This window comes from Cyprinodon tularosa, unplaced genomic scaffold (assembly GCF_016077235.1).
Source record: "Cyprinodon tularosa strain WSP-4 unplaced genomic scaffold, ASM1607723v1 ctg1354, whole genome shotgun sequence".
In the NCBI taxonomy this organism is placed as follows: Eukaryota; Metazoa; Chordata; class Actinopteri; order Cyprinodontiformes; family Cyprinodontidae; genus Cyprinodon; species Cyprinodon tularosa.
Genome location: NW_024038172.1, coordinates 37543 through 44477, shown reverse-complemented (window position 1 = coordinate 44477; position 6935 = coordinate 37543). Strand labels below are relative to the sequence as shown.

The 6935-nt window shown below is 43.9% G+C and overlaps 1 long non-coding RNA gene across 2 annotated transcripts; it reads right to left on the bottom strand.

Annotated features, from left to right (window-relative positions):
* Positions 1 to 2131: 2131 nt before the first annotated feature.
* LOC119778598 lies at positions 2132 to 4258 on the bottom strand. Of its 2 annotated transcripts, XR_005280095.1 has the most exons (4): positions 4099 to 4258; positions 3536 to 3639; positions 3320 to 3422; positions 2132 to 3018 (listed from the first exon to the last, which is right to left on the bottom strand). It is a non-coding gene; the product is annotated as an uncharacterized LOC119778598 (long non-coding RNA). The 2 variants fall into 2 exon arrangements; XR_005280094.1 differs by having other exon boundaries at positions 3536 to 4250.
* Positions 4259 to 6935: the final 2677 nt, after the last annotated feature.

The window sequence follows — 6935 nt, the reverse complement described above, 5'->3', positions numbered from 1 at the left end:
AGACGTCTGGCAACAACAGATAGTCACAGGTTGGCGAATAGATGCCGTGCATTGCTCATCCTACTGCTAAACAGGAGGGGCTATTTCATTCAGCAGGGGGTTAAACCACTGGCAGACTGACCTCTGGCAGACTGACCTCTGGCAGACTGACCTCTGGCAGAATGATTACTGGCAGACTGACCTCTGGCAGACTGACCACTGGCAGACTGATTACTGGCAGACTGACCTCTGGCAGACTGACCTCTGGCAGACTGACCTCTGGCAGACTGATTACTGGCAGACTGACCACTGGCAGACTGACCTCTGGCAGACTGATTACTGGCAGACTGACCTCTGGCAGACTGATTACTGGCAGACTGACCTCTGGCAGACTGACCTCTGGCAGACTGATTACTGGCAGACTGACCTCTGGCAGACCGACCACTGGCAGACTGATTACTGGCAGACTGACCACTGGCAGACTGACCTCTGGCAGACTGATTACTGGCAGACTGACCACTGGCAGACTGACCTCTGGCAGACTGATTACTGGCAGACTGACCTCTGGCAGACTGACCACTGGCAGACTGATTACTGGCAGACTGACCACTGGCAGACTGATTACTGGCAGACTGACCTCTGGCAGACTGACCACTGGCAGACTGATTACTGGCAGACTGACCACTGGCAGACTGATTACTGGCAGACTGACCTCTGGCACACTGATTACTGGGTGACTTATTACTGGGACACTGACCACTGGCAGACTGATTACTGGCAGACTGACCTCTGGCACACTGATTACTGGGTGACTTATTACTGGGACACTGACCACTGGCAGACTGATTACTGGCAGACTGACCACTGGCACACTGACCACTGGCAAACTGATTACTGGACGACTGACCACTGGCAAACTGATTACTGGCAGACTGACCACTGGCACACTGACCACTGGCAAACTGATTACTGGCAGACTGACCACTGGCAGACTGATTACTGGCAGACTGACCTCTGGCACACTGATTACTGGGTGACTTATTACTGGGACACTGACCACTGGCAGACTGATTACTGGCAGACTGACCACTGGCACACTGACCACTGGCAAACTGATTACTGGACGACTGACCACTGGCAAACTGATTACTGGCAGACTGACCACTGGCACACTGACCACTGGCAAACTGATTACTGGACGACTGACCACTGGCAAACTGATTACTGGGTGACTTATTACTGGGACACTGACCACTGGCAAACTGATTACTGGGTGACTTATTACTGGGACACTGACCACTGGCAAACTGATTACTGGGTGACTTATTACTGGGACACTGACCACTGGCAGACTGATTACTGGACGACTGACCTCTGGCACACTGATTACTGGGTGACTTATTACTGGGACACTGACCACTGGCAGACTGATTACTGGCAGACTGACCACTGGCACACTGACCACTGGCAGACTGATTACTGGACGACTGACCACTGGCAGACTGATTACTGGACGACTGACCACTGGCAGACTGATTACTGGACGACTGACCACTGGCAGACTGATTACTGGACGACTGACCACTGGCAGACTGATTACTGGACGACTGACCACTGGCAGACTGATTACTGGACGACTGACCACTGGCAGACTGACCACTGGCAGACTGATTACTGGATGACTGACCACTGGCAGACTGATTACTGGATGACTGACCACTGGCAGACTGACCACTGGCAGACTGATTACTGGATGACTGACCACTGGCAGACTGATTACTGGACGACTGACCACTGGCACACTGACCTCTGGCAGACTGATTACTGGCAGACTGACCTCTGGGAGACTGATTACTGGCAGACTGACCTCTGGGAGACTGATTACTGACAGACTGACCTCTGGGAGACTGATTACTGACAGACTGACCTCAGGTAGCAGGTTAAATGAACCCAGAGATCAGTGTCAGTTTAACGCTGCACAGGGCAGGGCCAAATGTAGCCTGGCTCACTGTTAAAATTGACTCTAGGTGTTAAAATACTATTTTATATTTATCTCACGGTGTTCAGCCAAAAGTTAAATAAGAAGAGAAAAACAACCATATCCATGTCTTATCAATTTATTCATCTTAGCACATCAACAAAATGCCAATAAAAACTTAGAATAAAAATAAAACTAAACATTTACATTTTCTCCTTGGAAAAAAGAGGATTATTCGTATCTAGACCATCTTTTAAATGGAAATACAAAGCAACCTTTGAAATATGGTCGGATGAAAACATTCCACATACTTGTAGATTTGTGAGAATAGATCGCAGAGTATCTAGAACTGGAATATTTGCTAATCTGTCTGTAAAAACCACTTGATCATAAGTTCCACTACATCTACTTCTATTTTCAACAGGTTCAAAAATCTTCCACTTCTCTTTAAAAGAAGCATTTTGTTTGGACTCAGCATTTAATGAAGTAAAGGATTTCTGTTCAATTTCAGCAGAAAAGTTCTCAGAGGACCAACATGTTGAAGCTGCAGCTCTAGCAGGACTTACTGTACATCTAGACCCACTGAATTATCCACAGAATCTTCAAGTAGCATTTAATCTGCAGTAAAACTGGTTTGGTCCAGTTTCAGGTTCATGTTCAGTCTGCTCATCATGTTTGTGTTTAAATGTTTCCTGAAAAATCCGGCTACATCCTCTCTGAGCACATTTCAGGTGGAGCGCCTTAACAGGACATAAACCAGGACTTAATCTAATATGCATAACAAGGATGTTGGTTCTGATAAACACAACAAAGCTTCACCATGTTGTTTAAACGTATTGAGTGAAGAAGATCAAAAAATAAAGATAGTAAATTAGATTCATAAGAAACTAATTACATTTACAGGCAGACTTGTTTCCTGATTCATTCACTGCTTCTAGTTCAGCTTTGAGACGTGGAGTCTGCTGAACTTTGCCAGCGTAGCTTCTAGATGCTTGTTTGAATGAAGATGGATGCGTTGAAGAAGTGATGTCATCAACATGCTGCTGAAAACTTGTTCCACTCTATTAAAATAAAGGAAAAGAGTTAATTGCTATTTCCAAATGTTCAAATTCTTTTTAAATCTCTGCTCATCATTTTGGATCTTCCCTTTAACACACATATTGTTCTATAGTGAGGACCATGTGTTGTGATTTCCAGTCATTTTCCTAATTCTGACAATAACTCTAAACCTAATCATTGCATAACCCTGAACTAAATTCACACCTAAGTGTTTAGGAACACTCATATTTATATAAGAACGAATCATATCTGGATATATTTAAAAATGCATGATAGTTCCTGTGAAAAACATTGAAAGCCAACCTTGTGGAAGAGCAGGAAGCAGCTTGGGATGCAGGAAGCTTCCAGGTGTTTTACGGCCTCAGGTGGAGCAGCAGAATGATGGAAGCAGGATCGCTATCCCAGCCTGTGGAGACAGCACAGAAATAAAATATCAACAACTGCAAGAATGTCATTCATTTAAAGCACACGCTGCTATACTAGGTTTATTTATCAAGGATTAAAGTCTAATTAAACTACCAGATGCAATGCTTTCCAATTCCTTCTCATCCGACGCTCCACAGTAGATCAGTTCTTCACTGGAGGCAGGAAGAGTCTGGCTCTGCAGGATTACTTCCTGTTTCCTGGAGAAAAACATGCATTCATACTAAAGAGAGGAGATAGGCTGACACTTACCGCTCATAAACACTGAGGATATATCTTCTCCAAATTCCAGGATAAAGTCTTGATCAATCAAAGTAGATTGAGACTGTTAGAAAAGAATAATATCATTAAATTAGCAGAACATTAAACAGCAATCCCTCATTTAGGTTTTTAAACGTATGATTGGAACTGTGACCAGACATTTGATATAAACACCAAACGTAAAAAAGACTAAAGCATAGAAGTTTCATACCAACATGTTAATGTGGCCTTTATTAACTCAGCTGCACTTTTCAAGGGTTATTTCTTTTCATCAAGGACCATCTAATTAAACTTCATCTTATTCTTGATAGCAGCCTCATCAAAAGAGTATTTCATGATAGAAATTGCCTCTTTAGATTGCTCTTCACTCAGAGGAGTAAATGAAGCCTCTCCTCCACCTGCAGTCAGCTGACCTGATCTTCTTCTCTGAGGAGCTGCTCTTCCTCTGGATGGTTTCATGCTGTTTCCCCCACTAAACAGGAATGAGAACAGCAGCATTAGGGCCAAATGTTTGAGATAAGGCTAAACGACCTGGAAGGTCTACATTATGTGTTTCTATAAAAATAGAAATACTTTAGAAATGGAGCCTAGGAGGAAGTTCAACTGAATAAACTCATTGCTTTCCTTCATCCACCTACGACAGCCAATCAGCTTTGAACCAAACCTCCACCAAAGCCAATCAGCATCCAAAGCTCACCTTAAAGGCCTCCGACCCGCACCGTCTGCTCCTGTGACAGGCGGCGGATGCTCTGTGACATCATTCAGATGACCCCGTTTCAACCCCCCTCCAGCCCCTCCTCCACCATCGTAGCTAAAGCTTCATCAGAGCGTCATTCCTCCCGGACTCTTACTGCGTTCCCCGTCTCATTTCAACTGGTCCGGCAGATGACCGCCATGTGAGCCTGGTCCTGCCAGAGGTTTCTTCCCAATGGGGTTTTTTCCTCTCCACTGTCGCTTCATGCTTGCTCATCATGGACAGGTTCTCTCAGCCTGTGTTATCCAGCAGGACTTCCATCTTCCAGGAAGTGAAGCTCTAGTATCAGCTCATGCAGTCCACTGGATCTCCCCATAAAGCTCAGCAGACCGTCTCTCCAACCAGCAGTCTACAGACTGACCAACTCCATCTATCTCCACTCCACCACCAGGTTCAGGCCTGGGGGGGAAACAGCCTCGTTCTTTACTCCTGTTCATGCATATCTATCAAAATTAAGCGTTATGTTTCCTGCCGTGGTCTGAGCGCCAAACACAAAGTAATTGTATCAATAAATTTCTCCTGATTGTCTTTTCTCTTTGAGTTTTTCAAAAATCTCAATGTTATCTTTTCAGATTAGGTTCTGTAACCCAGAGGTCTCTGGTCCTCAGTTTCCACAGTTGATCCAAACACTTTAACTCAGCACCGATAATTAAGCCACAGCAGAAGTGCTTGAGCAGTTGCTAAAATAACTGCCATCAGAATAGAGCTGACAGTGGGGGAGGAGCTAGAACCAGAGCAGAGACGCTGGTGACGCCCTTTGCCCACACTAGGAGCTTTATCTCACTATACAGCTCACAAGTGTCTCACCACAGACCGTGTTGCACAGCCCACCTTATGAGCTAGCCACATTTGTCCCTGTATTCTGTGTGACACACCTTCATATGTTTGGGTTCCGCCGTACATTTGGACAACTTCTGTTTTTTGTGGTTCTTTTCGGCTTTAGTCTCTATTTGACAGCTACAGTTGTAGGTCTGTCTAAATGCAGCAGCTGCACACAAGACGATCTCCTCCGGTCTTCTGGTGGTCTGTGAAAGACCAAGCCCACATAGACGGGGTCCTTTAAAAGGATGCAGGTGTGTCTGCCAGGTAATGGCGTCGGTAAGGCTGAAGCCCAGGCTCCTGTTCTACCCTGGATCAGGTTCTCACTGTTCACCCCCTGAAAGGTGAAACAGGTCTTTAATATTTGGATCAAGCCAAAGTCTTGCTAGTTTTAATTGTCTCTGTCTGATGAATGGACCAATCATTAGGTCAGGTGTGTAGCAGCAATAATACACCTAAAACCTGATCTATGCTGTTACACTCTTTACCGTGTTTTCTTTTTTTTTCCTGTTTGAATGGCTAGAAATTTTAAATAAATGATATATTTTTAATAATATTTTTTTGCTGATCAAATAAATGTGTGTTGATATAATAAAAATGTATAAGCCTTGTTTGGAAGGTGGATCCGGCAGGTTTGGGAACGTTGCGTGGAGCCGGTGCCGTTCCAAATGAGTAACAAATAGATTCAATGTCTGATCACAGTTGTTTTTAACATAATCCATTTCTTTGAACTTTTCACAACAAGTTAAAGAAAAATAAGTCACCCATAAATTTCAGCCATGAACTTTGGCCGTGATCAGTCTGTGAGACTTTTTGTTTGCATAGATTTGATCTCCACCCGGTTTGCTGCTCGGTGCTGACTCTACCAGCTGTTAACGGGTAAACTTGTATTTTAAAAATCAAAAATATCAAACCAAGAGTATCTTTTCTGTTTTGCAGTTTGGTGCATCGGTTTTGTTTTCTGCTGTTTTTCAGGAGGCCTGTGATCCTCGTTATGGGGACTGGATGATAGACCTTCCAGGATGATTGTGTCATCGTGAGAAAGATCTGGTGCTGTTACACTCCCAGGGTCTGGGCTTGGAGAAAACGGTGTTTCCTGGGTGTAGTCAGAGGATGTGGAGACTGTTCAGCAGACAACATTAAAAAACAGACATAGCTTGGGGTGGAAATGTTCACTGGCCTGATCAGAAGTATCTGACCCATGGTGGTATTGTAGATCTGGTTCTAGATGGGCCCTGCCCCATGCAGAAGTAGATCTGAACTGAGAGATTCAAGCTTACTGTCCCCAGATGTGATAGGAAATGCACCAGTTCATGTGTGGTCAAACACTTTAACGTCCTCATTGGAAGGTGGACTGAAAGCTATGGAGAAACCAACCTGACATTATCCCTCTGAGGTTCTGAGGATAAACATTGTTACTGGAAAAAAACACCGCTAGTAAATAATCAGAACCTCCAGGAAAGACGGTCCCAATGTTCATCATCAACCAGTGAAGAAAAAACACTCCCCTGACAGTTATAATACATAAAAATTTATCATTTTTATACAATAAGAGATAAAGATATGGAATCTTTTGTAAAAACCATTAAATTTTAACCGTTTTCTGAGAAAACTACCATATTATTTGTAAAATTACAGTTACTTAAAAAAAAACATTAGTTG